Consider the following 15,160-nt stretch of genomic DNA (forward strand, 5'->3'; position numbering starts at 1 on the left):
TGCGTTGCTCTGGTACTTGCAGGCAGGGTCAAAAAGCTGCAGCGAAACTCCTGCCCGCCAGTCTGTCGGTTAGCATATACCATGATGAGAGATGCTGATAGAGAAGAGATTGATGGGACGGGTGCTGCCAACAAGAGAGGTGCAGAAGACTGCTGGTGAAATGCCCTGCTTAGTAACAAAAGGCTTTTCTAAGTTAGACTGGATTTTCAGAAACTCCCCCTGCCCGGTGCCTCCCAGCTCTGACTGCTGGATTTGGCAAAAATAAGAGAATTTTGGAAGACCGCACAGCTGAAACGTAGTTACCTGCAGGTGTGTGTGCACTGTGCGTGCATCAGGTGGGGAGTGTCGATTGACTCATTTTAACTCTTGGTTTTGAAAATGCAAGCAATCTCAGGACTGAAAATCTCAGAGCCTGAGACTGTATATGTAGAAAAACTCAAATACATCATTCAGCGATACCACTGTTCATCAAGTGTCGCACCAAAATTACAGGATGCCATCAATGTGAAGAAAATCCATAGAGCTGCTTGTCAAAATTCAGTAGAAGGACCTAATACACTTCCTTACTACATGTGTTAGGCTTGTGTGTGAAAATTGGAGGTAGTGGGGTCTGACTTCTTAAAGGCAGTAAATATTTGAAGTGCAGCACGAGTGAACTTGTCATGAGGAGGAAGTGCAGATAGCTTCCTTCCTGCTGCACTGCCCGTGGTGCGTCTGGGAGCACTGCAGTGTTTTCTGCAAAGGGTAAGTGGAATAAAACTGTATGAGAAAACTGGCGTGGGTAGTAGTCAAAGCAGCTCACTGCTCTGGTCTGCTCCTTTCCAGCACTTCAGGTAAGCTTGTTGGGACAAATTGTGCTCAAGTTACGAGCAAAGCCACTTCCCTGTCTGCCACCCCAGCAGCTCAAAGACTGAACTCCTGCCACTGCCGTCAGGGAGCATTTCATCACTGGCGTTTGTATTTTCCCTTCAGCTCCTCCGTCAGATGTATCGTTACAAGTTGGTTTGAGCACGGCACAGGATGTGAAGGGAATGGGGAAATTTTCTGTACAGGTCTGCTGTGCAGTGCCTGCTTAAAGTAAAGCCTCTGCCTGAGCCACTGTGAAGCTGATTTGTCACTGGCAAGCTGCAGTTCTGCAGGAAGGGTTGACGCTTTAATGGGCCCATCTGTATTCTCCGCAGACCTTGCAGAGCATCTCAGCTCCTCGGAAAATCTTCTGTCAGAAGGTGATGTGACCAATCAAATGATTTTCTTATTTAACCAAGAACACATTTGTATCAGAGGGAGGGGAAAAAGAAATAAAAGGCAGCCCTCTACCCCCCCCAGTGCTTACCCACAGTATATTTTTTCAAATAACATTGTTGTAAAGCCCCTCATTGCTGCATAATCAAATGGCAACCTTGATATCATTCAATAATTGATTCAGTGGGATCCACAAATGTAAAACAATTGCAGTTTATGTCAGAGAAGCTCAAGTATTCACACCGTTTACTCTCATATAAGTAATCAAGCCATCTGTAAGATATTGTTCCTCCTGGTCCAGAACTAGATTCTCCCCTGCTCCCATGGCCAGCTGATACAAGCCTAAACTAATATTAAACTCCTCCCTCAGTAGCAGGTAGATGCGGGGTTTGGTGCTCTGCAACCCTTGCATCCTTGTGCTTTCAACAAGAGGTTTCCTCAAAGGCTGCTATGAGCCTAGGGAAGGAGTTTTCCTTGTGCTGCCTCTGCAGCCAGAGAGAAGAGAAGGGCTCCTTCCATTGGCCTTAGGAGAAGAAACCTAACTTAGGGGCTGCTACCTTGATGTGATTAAACACCACAGAAATGGATATAAATACTCGCCTGGCTGTTTTCTGAAGATGTCAACAGATTCCCTACCGAAAGGCTAGAGGGGAAAACAGATGCTTTGCAAGAGCTTTTCATCACGAGTCCAAAGCTCTTCTCGGAGGTACAGCCATGGCTCGTTCTACCCCAGAAACTGTGGCTGCTGGGACAGGCTAAACTGTCCAGACCAAAGTAGTAATTACGCTTGTGTGGAGGTGATGGGGATGCCTGCAAGCTTAAGCTTCTCGTGGTCTAGCTCAAAGTGGGAGAATCATATGGGAGACCTCCTTGAGTAGCTATGTCGAGTTCATCCTGTCCCCTCTCTGCCCCACAGCTTGTCTCTGCTCATTGCAAGACCAAATAGCTCATCGACAACGCCAGACAATGCGTGGTGGAAGACATCCCAAGTGCTAGCAAGAGACTTCCAGCAGCAGTCAGAAATGGTCAGTAAAACTGAGACTTGTTGTGGTCAGTTTGTTTTTATTTTTATTTCTTAAAAGGCATGGAATTAATTCCAAATGAATAGGGATGCCAGCTCAAAGATGGTGCTCCCATACTTGAGATAGCTGGGAACTCTTGGATTACCTCTTTAGTCCCTTTCTCCTGACCAGCACTCTCACCTGAATTAAGTTTACCTGCTTGCACCCGTGCAACCTTTTAACTGTCATTACCCAGTGAGGGAAACAGGATGTGCTCTAAACTAGACCATGTAGTATGAACCCACCAGCTTGGAATTAGTGTGGCCATTGGCTTCTCTGAGCCCTAAACCTCTTGCAGATGGTCTGTGGTTCCTGACTGTATAAACAGTATGAAGCTGGCTGAAAGTGGGTGTGGTGCACAGGACATTCCCCCCCTGCCTATATAAAATGACTTTTAACAAAACTGGGAACTTAAGTGGAAACACCACCTACTGGCTCTACCAGCTTTCGTGTTCTTAGAGCTGTGGAAAAAGATTTCCATTCATGGTAAGAGGAACACAAGAGAACTAGGAAAAAACTGCAAACCAGAGAAGCTATTTAATTCATCCCCTGAATAGTTGTTGTTAGAATTTCAGCTGTCAGCATGAATTTGTGCTAGACGTGGGTACTGTGGGTAGCTGTGATGAGTGAGGGATAGCTGCTCCAGGCTTAGTCACATGCATTTAACTGACGCAGTGCTGAGATGGGAGGAACGAAAAAGAACAGAACCATGAACTTGTTGATCTATAACTCAGATGTGTGTCCTAGGAGGTGCAAATACAAGGTGATCCACCACGGCTGTTTTATTTGGCCTTGCTGAAGTCAGCGGGAGTTCCTAAAACCGATGAGTTTAGAAAGGCATTCACGAGCACTGTAGTCTGCTGACCTGTTTATTACTTTGTGCCCAGAAGAGAAGCAACTCTCTCTTGGGAAAACTGTAAAGTGACTGTTGCTGCTGCTTTCAAGACATGATGTTTACGAAGCCAGTCCCACTCATGCATAAGTTTGCTTCTAGATGAGCTCATCTCTGTGTGAAGGGCCAGGCTCATGCTAATGAAGGTATTTAAAAGCCTTGCATTCACCTCTTTGGTTGCAATAGCCTGTAAGAGAGTAGTGTTTGACCCCACGTCTGGCAGGCAGGAGACTGGCAATGATGGACTTCTGGAGTATTGGCTCTGGGCAGCGAGTAGAATGCATGGTCTTACCGCTAGCTGCAGGATGCCCTGGGTAGATCCCACCCAGCCCAGTATCGCAGAGCATTGAAAGACATTGGAAGTTAAACCTGTTTGCAACAGGACCAGCTCCTGCACATGTTCAGAGTGCAGGGAAGTTTTCATCCAAAAATGATGCCAGGCTGCTAGCAAGTTTTCCGAAGCACTGTAAGCCTAATGCCTTGCCCCATTTGACCACCGTTGAAGCTGGCCACGTTGCTGGCAATGCCCTGGGCTGAGCCCTAGAGTGAGCTTCCTCCCCCAGTCACTCCCTGAGATGCCCTCATCCCCTTGGACCTTGCTCCTGTCAGGTTTCATTAGCAGGGGCATTCTGAGTGACTCTGACTGCTGTGCAGAGCATGAGGGTTGGGAAGAGAAGGAGAAGGAAGCTGAATTTTGCAGCAGGAAGATGGAGGAGAAAGGAGCCTGTAGTTCATTGAAATAGCTCTCAGCAGGCAGAGTCTCCATACAAGAACCTCCCTGATTCCAGAGCATTGCCCAGGGGAGGATGGCAGGAGGGCTCGCACTCCCTTCCCTCCTCCCAAATCTGGAAGAGACTTTCTGCCTCTGGCTTAGGCAATTAATCAGGTACAGAAAAACTATTGAGGACTCCAGGCACAACACACACGGTAACATCTTAATCAATTTCACCCTCCCCATCTTTCAAAAAATACTTGTCTCCAAGAGCCTGTACTATTTTTTCCTTGTTTTAGCTCTGTTGGCACAGGAGCCATGAGTAAGGAGCTGGGAGATGATGGCAGCAGCTCTGTTTGTGTCTGTATAATCACTCATGGCTCTCTTACTCAGCTAATTAAAACCAAACCCCTCTAGCTACCCTGAAAAATGTAAATAACATTTATTAAAACATCGTTCTGTGGTATAACCAGCACCCAACTTACAGAAAGGCTGTTATGAAACAGGATTTTGCTTGTGAAGAAGTGGATGGCTGCAAATCAAGCGAATGCCATGCTTTCTTCATGAAAGCACTGAGCTGGGGACAAACAGAAGTGTGTACAATTAAAAATGCATGAAATGCACAAAGACAAAAAGCTGGCAGGGACCAAAGATGTCTGAACACCTTCCTACTGTGGTTTGCCTGGCTCTGGGGTTAGCACTGATACAAGGGTAAGGTACGTACAGCAAAATGAGAGTTTTCCAAGGGTGTTCTTAGCACAAGCAGCAAAGAAATAGAAAGGCAAAACACGTTAAAGCAAGAGAAAAAAGTTTTGATAAGACAGAAGAGTGTTTGTTCTCAAATCTCTAAGTAAATTCACAACATGTGTTCAATAGCAGATTGTCATAAAATAAAGAGACAAAATGCGAAAGGGATGCCAAGAACAAGGTCGAGCCCAACGTAAGGACACACAGCTCCAGTGTGTTCACATTTATAACAAAAACTAAGCTTGTTTTGTAGAAGTACAAAATGAACCCCTGGGGCAAAAACAAGAAAATGAAGCACCTCGGTTGTTCCCTGCACCTGATAAAGACATTACAGAACAGGCCTGACGTAGCTCTCATCAAGCTGTGGCAATGTAAGATTGGCTTGAAAGGACTCTATCCAACTTCTGAGCACTCTAATCTGAGTCAATAAAACCTTCAGAAGTGACTTTAAAGATGACTGAATGATGTGGAATTACACGCGTGTGTAAAGCCAAGTGCATGCTTTAGCCTTGCCGAGCTGAGCAGGGTATTATGGCAATCCTAAACTCCTCCATGCCTGCACTGGAAATGATGGAGAAATTTGTAGAGGTTGTTCTGCTTTTATGCAGATCCATACAGGTAAGTACGGCTCACCAACAGAGCTAGGTATTAACTATGCTGCCTTGTTCTTTGTTGGGATCTTAGGTTTGCAGCTTCTAACTTTGACTCAGCATGGGCAATGCCAAACTCTCAGACCTGGGAAGAGCTTGAATTTATATTTTAACATTTACAAGCAATCCAGCAGTGCTAGGGAAGATTAACTTTTCTGCTCTTCATCCTCTGCCAAGATGCAGCCCTGTGTATAAAGTAAGGGCTGGCTGTCCTACATCTCCCGGAGCTGCAGCATTCTGCACCTGCAGCAGCCCTGGCTGATCCCAGCAGCTCCCCCAAGCAGGAATCCAAGCAGAGATGAGGAAGGGGAGCAAAATAAGTGGGAGTACTGAGTGATTATTGAAGATGTAAAATAAATTAAAAAGAAAAAAGAAAAGAAAAGAAATTGGGAAGCCAGTGCAGGCTCAAAATAAACAGTATGAGAAGGAGAGCTGAGGAAGGCAGGGTGAGGGAGGACCCTGTTGCCCACAGAGAAGCAGGCAGACTCAGCGGGCAGCAGCTGCGGGGCTGCGAACAAAACGGCAACTGGAGCATGAAGAATTCTCCTCCTCTTCCTCGGCTGCCACATCACAGGCCTGTCGTGCACCACCGGCCCACCTCAGCTAGTGCCCTGAGGCAGCCGATGGACACCTGTGGATATTTTAGCAGGCAGCTGACAGGGACTTGTCGATAACGGGGGAAAGCAGAGCCGTAACCCCTTCAGGGGGTCACAGGCTCCAAACTGTGAGCATTGCCCCTGCCTGCGGGGAGGAGGAGCGGGAGGCTGCCGGGACCTGCACCGACCTGCTCGGGCACGCAGCGCTGAGGGAGCTGCCAGCCAAGTGCCCTGTCAAGCTGAAATAAAACCCTTCCCATCCAATAACAGGTCCCGCCATCTCACTTCGAGGTGGGGTGCTCGAGTGAGTCAATGGAGGTGGCTGTGGAGCTGGTGGCCTCTCAGGGGAGGAGAGAACCAGGGTGATGACGTGCCTTTACGTTTCTTTCCTAATGGAGCCACGGTGCTGCAACAAGCAAGTGAAGCCTTTGAAATGCAAAGATAAAAGTGGATTTGAAAGCTCGCCTAGGCGATAGGTGACTAAGCAGGAATCTTATGTGCTTTGGCTGTTTGGGAGTCCAGGTGTGTAATTCACCCTTAGAGACCAGCCATGACTTGGCCCGCAGCCAACAGGCGAGAGCCAGAAAGGTTATTCTGCCCCCCACAGATGCCACTCTATATTTGAAATAACTAAGCCTGCACCAGAGCCTGCATAATTTCACACCTGAGCCGACGCAAGGGCATAGGAAAATGAGGAGCCTCCAATGCAAGGATTCTCCTGGCCCCTTTAGCTCTTTGCTTTCATTCTGCCCACCACAGCGTGACAAGATCTGTCATGAGGGCAATGGATAGCATAGCCCAGATTTGTTCTCTGCTGGAAGCCCGGTGCCAAAACTCCTCAGTACAGAAAGCTCCTGCAAAGACTTTCTCTTTTAAACAGTAATCGCATCTGCTGCCAGGGAGGGAGGTGCTGCTCTAACACCTGCTACCAGGTGGGAGGTGAGAGAGGACTGGCAGCCCTCCAGGTGTGGGCTTTTCCGTTCAGGCTTCCGTTGTTGTTCTCGGGGGTGAATTCAGCTTCGTGTCATTCATTTTGAATAGGAAGCATTTATCCGCCCAAAGCCCTGAATTCTCCAACAGACAGCTAGCACCAGCCTCTGTGGTGTTGACAAGCATTAAGCCTACCTGCTTATTTAAGAGGCAATTTCTGCTCTCTTTTTTGAACAGTCTTGCAGAATTTGTGTGGGCAGATAAGTATTGAGCCTATATACTGCCATGGTTGGCAAGCTTTTGGAAGCAGATCATTCATAAAGGGCTTGGGAAAGTTAAAGGTGAGAACACATGTTTTAAAATTTATTTTCATTGAGTCATCTAGGAGTTCATCACATCACATGACCTCTGTTTAAGTTACTTATCCCAAAGTATCAGAAACACAGGCACAAATACAATGGCTTGTAACTTTTACCATCTTACAAGCAGACCAGGGCCAAAGATATTATTGTACTCCAACAAATCAAGAATCACAGCTTCTGTCTTGTTTTAATGTTGGAAGACAACACTGTGTTTAGTGAAAAACTTTGGTTCAAGACGTTTTTTGTACTGAATCCAGCCACATCCAGTGCTCAGAAGTTGTGCTGCAAACATCAAGAATTCCTGCAGAGCAAGCTGCTCATGGAGCTACAAGCCATGGGGACCAGAAGCAATACCAGGTAATAGTTGTCAGCTGGTCGTGCTCTTTCTATCACTCTAGCTTTCTGTTACAGCCTGAGCATCCTGTGTTGATGAACAATGTGGGATGTTAGAGCTGGCAAGTTTTATGCCCTTCTTACTAAGCTACATCTGATACAATCTAGACCAGGTGGTTTTCAGCAAGTCAGAGTAATCCCCAGTTCCTTAGCAGAAAATAATGAGCATGCTGAGCTTGCTCTGCAGCAGAATGCACCTGCACAGGCACAGGTACTGCTTTCTTCCATTTTCAAAGGCTAAACCCTGTTGGCTTTAGCCAACATGTGGTCATGCTGAGACACCTCACAGCCTTAGAGCAAGAGGTGGTCTCTGTGCCAGCTCCAGCTCACTGATAGGAGACCAGGTGTTGTTGCTGGACATAATGATGCAGCTCACTTCCCTGGGACAGCAGATTGTCCCTTTGCTTTAGATGCTATGCTCCTATAGCTCTTTCAACCACTGTGTGGAGTGGATGCTGTAACTCACTTGAAGAATGCTTTGGAAGATAAGCATTTTGTTGTAAGGTCATTTTATAGTGTATATACTATGCAATTGGTTAACTTTGAGTATTATTTCTAATTTCTGTAATTGGTGTTTCCATGGGCATTATCACTCTTACCTGAGAGAGTAGCAGCAGTTTTCCAGCAGGAGGTTATTGACTGATCTCAGAGAAGTTGTGTACTTCTATTTCTTCCATGGAGAGTGAACCACCTGCTTTCTTAGGACCATACACAGCATATAGGTGAGTTTTAGTTGTCCCTAAGGCCAACAGAACTCACAGCGAAGGGAACATGTCACGCTTCTTCAAGAGGTTTATAAATGTTTGCAACCCAAAACAACTTTTACCCCACCACTTCACCCCAACCACTTATTAAATGGAAAAAGAATAACTCCTACTATCATAAGGGTTGGTCTGTAAAGGGATCACTTACAGTGGGGCTTGCCTGAGTGCATGTACCTGTTGGAGGGGAGTCTGTGCCTTTCCCTGCGTATTTAAAGCATTACAAACACATGCAGTGGGAAGTGGTGACAGTGGTGGATTATATAAGCCTCACAGGGAGGTATGCTGCTGCAGAGCAGAGGCCAGCCAGGACGAGGACACATCAGAACATTTCAGGCAAAAGGCTGTGGAGGCATCGCTGAGCCCTGACGTGGGCTGGGTGTAAAACCATCGCAGGAGCATCGCAGCTGTAAGGGAAAAGGCAGAGAGAGCCTGGGGACACAGGCTTGGGAGGGGACTGTCATGGCACAGCGGTCACAAAGCAGCATGGCATTTGCCAGAGCTGTACAGGCCCCTGTTAAGGACAGAGGGACCTATGCAGACGCCTTGAAGGAAAGTGGACTGTGGCACTGAGCTATTTCAGAGTCTATCCCCAAGATGCTGAGTCTCTGTCACGCTGTGCCAGGTCACACCCAACATCCTGGTCTGTTTGGGGACAGATGGAAAGGTGCCACTGATTTCATCTGGCCTCTAGAGCTTAGCAGTTGGTGTTTGCCCCCCCAAGCCTGCCAGCACCCCCTCAAAATGTTGTTTTCAGTGCCCCAGCCGGCATCTACGTGCTGACTCAGGGTAAGGAGCATGCTGGGAGCCCATATTGCCACAGCTTATAAAAGGCTTTAAAGGGCTGCTGCTGCCTTCAAGAATGGCACACACAAACCCCCTCCTGTTTTGCAGGCCTCCTATGAATGGCTACTTATTATGATTTACAGCAGGATGTGTTTTATAGGGGGCTAAACTTGGCCCAGCCGTTCAAGCGAGAAGCATGTGCGCACTTCTCCACACACACAAGGGGGAAAGGCCTGAGCCTCGCCGCACACCTCTACGTGCCGGGCACCCACACAGCCCTGCACCTGAGGGCTCTGTGTGCCCAAGTGTCTTGGGCCTCTCTGTTTTGAAACAACTCGAGGATCTGGGAGCAGAAGAAACACCAGGCCAGTCAGACCTGAAATCCTGGGTCTGACTGGGACCGTGGCTGGTGCTGGATGCTACAGAGGAGGGGGCCTGAAACCTTGAAATATCCTGCTCTCCTTCAAGCAGTTAGTAATCGGCCTAGGCAGGAGGGCTTAAACGCTTTCTCAAACTTGTTTTGATTACAAGGACTGAGTCAGATGCCCATGGTTTCCCAATAACTGTTCAACTCTGATTCTGAATACTTGGCTTTGGCATTCCAAGAGCAAATAAGGACCAACTTAAGATGCCACTTTTGTAGTGAGCCAGCTATCCCACCTCCATCCTACAGACAGTGCAAACCAACCAGTAACCATTGCTCTTGTTTTTGAAGCCCTGCATTAGGACTGGTTCAGTCACTGCTAAGGGCAGTTGTCCTGACAAGAGGAGTCACTCAGGTCAGCCATGGACAGAGATTTGTTTTGACAGCACGCTGAAAATAACATCTCACAAAACACACTGCTAGCTGGTTTTAGAAAGGCCAGTTTTTGGAGTGTCTCTGACCAGCCATGCTGTAAATAGCAATCATTTTGTTTAGATGTGTTTTGAAAAGTGTCTGTGCCTGAAGGGTGATGCCATCCCGGGGCACCTACTGCAGGTTGCTCTCGTTCAGCTTCTCCAGGAGCCCCTGGGGCTTGTGAGAGGGGCAGGGGTGCAGTTGGGGTGCCATCGCTCCAGTAACCCCACAGGCACTCACCAGCCTTCCCTGTGAGCCCAGGTGCCCCCCACATCCCACACACTTCAAGGCACTGCTGCTTGGCTGGGTCCCCAACCTGACCAGGTGAGCTCAGTCCCATGGGATTGTCCCTTCCCATGGTACCTCGTCAGCCTTAGCCCTTCCCAGATAAGCCCAGTCACCCCAGTCCAGGTGGGAAAGAGAACAGCTCAGATGGTAGGCCTCATACATCTGTGGAGAGGTAGATAAGGTGCAGAACACCACCTCTGCCTTCAGGGGGCCAGTACCCCATTGCATCCCTTCTCTCCCGTGCCCACGTGGCACTGGTGCTAGCTTCCTCACTGGTCTCTGCACCACGGGATCAGTGAAAACAGAGGAATTTTCCCACTGGCCCCGAGATGTCTGTCAGATCACCCTGTGCCTACGGAGCACACAGCTCATGCTGCGCACAAGCTCTGATGTGCCCTGGAGACAACATCTGGGTCCCTGGGCTTCTTGGCATGCTGTAATTTGCAGTATGAACAGAGTCAGCCTTGCGGGACGTCACTAAGGTTAGATGTGTGTCCGTGTTTAAGATGAAATTAATTCTTTCATCTCTCTAATCCCTAACCATGAACACCCATTATGGCACCCAACTTACTTTTGGACATTTCTGTGAACAACATCTAATCAAATTTGCCCATCCTGCTTCTGCCCTCCCCTTACCTACGCTGGGTTTGTGAGCAAAGGCTTTCTCTTAGAAAGTCTTTCACCTTTCCTTATCTTCTCATTTTCTGGGTGGGATGCCTCTGTCCTGCAAAGGGGGGTGGCTCTTGCATTCTTCCCACTGTCTCCTCCTTTGGTGCTGCTTTCTCCCTGCCTGTCCTTTTTCTCTGTCTGCCCTTGGCTTGGCTTTTAGAGGATGTTAAATGTCAAATTTGGTTGATTTGTTGTAGACCAATTAGCTGATTCAATCCAATTAAGCTATCTGAAGTTATCTGTGTAATGTGGTGGCTTTGTTAGCCAGCTCCATTCCCTTTTACCCTTATGAAAATTTTTGCCTCCAGCTCCTCGTTCCAGATTTCGGCGGTAGATTTCCACTTGGTTCTTGGCTGCTTGTTCAAAGCTCATGATCAGGGCTTCAGGTTCCGCAGATTTCCTTCAGGGACCTTCTCCCTCCCTTCCCCTGGTTAGCCCAGGCTGCCCACAGCTCTTCTTCCTCGCCAGATGACTTGTAAGCGCTCTGTTGATCTTTGGCAGCTTGGCAATAAGGTCAGCGAGGTGCCAGTCCCTCATGAGACTAGTCACCTGTACTTGAGCTTGGTGAGGTTTGTATCACTATCCTCTGCCTTGCTTTGGCTGGTTAAAAACTCTGCCCACAGAGAAATGTTTTCCCTATAGTTCTGTGGCTCCCTGCAGTCACATGGAGCCACATCCTCAACATGTCTTTTTCCTTTCCTGTGACTATCTCTGTGCTATGTTGATCTCATTCTTCAGCTAGCTCCTCCTTGATCTGGAAACAGGTTTTGTTGTTGTTGTTTTTCTTCTCCTGAAAAATAATTTTATGGACCTTTGTTGTGTCTGCTGGTACTGTAGTCCAAAAGCAGGGTCACTGGAAACAGACCTGTAGGCTAGGAAGGCTCCACAGAGAGGATGGTGATGGGTGAAGACTTTAACCTGGAAAGATACAGCCTCAGGTTGCTTGTGTTTATTTAGCAGAGTTCAGGGTAAGAGTTTGGAGCATCTACACCTGTTAAGAAAATCCCAAATTCTGTCCCCTAAGTGATGCCACTTGAGACCAGGCCTACACCATACTCTCCAAAGCAGTTCACAACTTTCTTGCCCCTAAAGCTTACTCCAAAGTTGTCCACATGAAATCTGGAACTTCTCCCCGTGCCGCTGGGAAAGACGGGCCTCTTGATTCAGAGCAAAGAGCTCTTGTGGGTTTCCAAATGTTTAGTCTCCATTTTCAGAAGTGCCTCAAACGACAGAATAAGGGGGCATAACTTTCTTGACGGGAAACAGCCTGGCAGGCAGACAGGGCTGATCTTCTTAATGGTGCCTTCAAATCGCCTTACGATAAATCCTCATAGAATAGTCTTATTGGCTTTAACAGGGATGAAAGAAATAGCGCTGCAAAGAAATGAGGGGCGCTTGAGAAGCTGCACGAAAGGTTTTTAAACAGTAATAGAAAATGATCTTTTTTATTTTGCTATAGTATTTGAACAATCCTTAAGAATTTAAGAGAATTATGTTCCTCTGAAGGAATTTGAAATGTCAATTAAAAACTCATTGGAAAGGTTACTATTCTCTGTTAAACCCTGATGGCTTTCTTACTTAGGCTGGGATATAAGTGCTCTGCCTCGTTCCTAGGCGAGAACCAGTTTGGGGCGCCGATCTTACTGATCCACGCAGCTTTGGTGATCCACTGGGCACTTCACGCTGGCGCTATGAACATCATGACACCTATTTTCATCATCATCAAACTTTCCTGTTACTGTTCATTTGGAGCCATCTGTCATTTGGCCTAAAACAGAGCATAGAGAAAGACTATATTTCTTTATTAATGCATTTGCTTTAAACTATCAGTTCTGTGAGCATTTATGCCTTCAAAAAATTCATTTGCTGTTACTCATATGGACAACTGGTGCAAGTGGGTGCCGATCTGTGGATGCTAACTCCCTCTTAAATTTTTCTCCTTGGCAAAACCTTAATTAGAATTGTATGTCAATCAACACTCCCCCCCCCCTCCCCCCCCAAAGAACTTCTGGTAATTTTTTAAAATCCCTTGGCCAGGCATTTAGCCAATAAAGCAAGTTTTCAAATGACTGAAGTTGTAAAAAGTGTTTTGTAGTGAAATCTCAAAGCAGGAACAGCTGCCTGGGTTTGGTTTTGACAGCTGTTCTTCACCTAACAACAAGCAGCCTATTTGTGTTTGTTTATTCATTAATATTGAAAAATAACACAATAGGATCAGATGTCTCAGCTGACGTCAAATGTCCTACTTTTCCTCTGCGTTAGAGCCTGTGTCTCAGCACTCATAATATATGTTTTGTATATAAAAAGCCCTTGTGGTTTTCTTTTTTATTACATCACTGACATATTTCACCCTCCCAGCTGAAATAATCAAGACCCTGACCACGAAAGGTACAAGCTTAACTGGAGTACAGCCACAGTCCCATTAGTTTTCCAGAGACCACGTGCATCCTTAAAGGTAAGTAATTTTAAGAGCTCTCCTGGATGAGAGCAAATCCTCTGGTCTAAAGCTCATATTCCAGGTCACCTGTGATCTCTGTGATCCCATATGCCTCTTTTACCAAGGTGCTTTATTTTTTACAACAGCAGCACCGCTAAGAGCCTTGCCAAATGAGGCTTTACCTGTAGTGCTGGCACCCTTAAGAAACAGAAGCATGCACTGTTTCAGGTGGCTGCACTTTCCTTAAATTAAACTCCTTCGGCTGGCTCCGAGTTTGGGGCTATTTCTGATCACCAGCTCTCCATGTGGTGCAGTCGGACAAAGCGTCCTGCTGATGCTGTGGGGAGCACAAGTGGCTGGCTGGAGGGACCGGGGCTAGAGGAACCCTGGAGAAAGCTCATTAGCCATAGAAGTGCCTTTTATTTACTGATAGATGGCTGCCAGCCAAAACTGAAAACTCAAACCACTGCCAAGTTATAGGGTAGCCCCCACAATGTCATCAGCGAAGGCTTCAAGGAAACCGGAGATGTTTCAGAAACAAAGGGTTTGGACCGTGCTCTTCTTTATGCATTGCTCTTTGGACTTCAGCAGCTAGAAATGGTTTTCCTCTGAGAGGGCAGGGACGGCCAAGCTGTTCACAGGCCAGGGCAGGGTGCTGTTTGGAAACTAAAATCCTCCGCGGGTTACAGCATCAGCTGTTTTTGTTATTGTGAGTTACAAGCCTGTGAGTTCCGCTGTGCTGTGGGGTCTGTGTGGGACATAAAGCTGGGAAATAAATACCCGAGCAGTCCTCTGACCCTGGCTTGTGGGCAATCAAAGCCTCCTGTGAGCCAGCAGGGTAAGGGCGCGTAGCCATCCGTGGGCACCACGGGATCGGTTTGGTTCAGCTGGGTGCTGAGAGGCAGCACGTTGCTCCTTACCTACAGGGATGCTCCTTGAAAACACCATCTCGTTCCCATGTGGAGATTTAAATGCTGTACTAGATGGCACTGGGCTGGAAGGAATGTCACAGAGCGGTCTCTGGGAGCATAGAGAAGGGAAACAAAATGGGAAAACGCTGTAAAAGTCTGAGAGAATCACTCCCGCAACTCAAAAAGACAGATAAAAGCAGACACCTTACACGCAAACAGAAGTTGCTGAAAGAGCCGGTAGAGTTCCCTAGGCTAGTTAAAACCAGTAAGAACGATACCTGTGTATTTTGGGAGACCATTCAGCATCAGCTACGCTTGTGCCCCGCAGGCTGAAAGGTCGGGTCTGGCTGCGTCTGGAGGGAAGCACAGGTAACGAAGAAGGCAAACTCGGATCGTTTAAAACCAAACAGAAGCAAAGCAAACCAATCGACTCACAGAGCACGCCGGAGACTTCCTGGTGCGAGATCCCGCTGCGTGCGCTCCGTGCCCGAAGGGACCCGCTTTGCAGCGCCGAGGAAGGCGACGGCGCGGGATTGCCGCGGAGCTGCAAAGCCAACAGAGCCGGCGCGAGGTGCTCCGGGTGACACGACGCCGGGCGGAGCGTCCCGCCCCGCGCTGGGGCGAGGGACCCCGCTGCCGCCCTGCCCCGGGGGGACCCCGCGCCCGGCCCCCAGCCCCCGCTCCCGGCGCGCCGGCGGGAAAGCGGCCGGGGAGGCCCCGCCCCCTCGGCGGGAGGCAGGTGCGGGCCGGCCCCTCGCGCGTGAGGTCACCGCCGGCGTCACAATGGGCGCCGCCTCCCCCCCGTCCTCCGTAGGCTTCCCGCGCGGCCTTTCTCCCTTAAAAGGACAATGGGGCGCGCGGAGCGTGGAGGGCTCGATTGAGGAG

The 15,160-nt window shown here is 48.1% G+C and overlaps 2 long non-coding RNA genes across 4 annotated transcripts; one reads left to right on the forward strand and one right to left on the reverse strand.

Annotated features, from left to right (window-relative positions):
* Positions 1 to 716: 716 nt before the first annotated feature.
* On the forward strand, positions 717 to 8,070 carry LOC121072307. Its single transcript, XR_005821114.1, has 4 exons — positions 717 to 744; positions 826 to 1,226; positions 2,159 to 2,267; positions 7,996 to 8,070. It is a non-coding gene; the product is annotated as an uncharacterized LOC121072307 (long non-coding RNA).
* LOC121072301 lies at positions 7,173 to 15,013 on the reverse strand. Of its 3 annotated transcripts, XR_005821112.1 has the most exons (4): positions 14,711 to 15,013; positions 14,285 to 14,384; positions 12,506 to 12,695; positions 7,173 to 12,301 (listed from the first exon to the last, which is right to left on the reverse strand). It is a non-coding gene; the product is annotated as an uncharacterized LOC121072301 (long non-coding RNA). The 3 variants fall into 3 exon arrangements; XR_005821109.1 differs by lacking the exon at positions 7,173 to 12,301 and having other exon boundaries at positions 12,357 to 12,695; XR_005821111.1 differs by lacking the exons at positions 7,173 to 12,301; positions 14,711 to 15,013 and adding an exon at positions 14,554 to 14,704 and having other exon boundaries at positions 12,357 to 12,695.
* Between the last annotated feature and the right edge of the window lie 147 nt (positions 15,014 to 15,160).

Source organism: Cygnus olor, chromosome 1 (genome assembly GCF_009769625.2).
Source record: "Cygnus olor isolate bCygOlo1 chromosome 1, bCygOlo1.pri.v2, whole genome shotgun sequence".
In the NCBI taxonomy this organism is placed as follows: Eukaryota; Metazoa; Chordata; class Aves; order Anseriformes; family Anatidae; genus Cygnus; species Cygnus olor.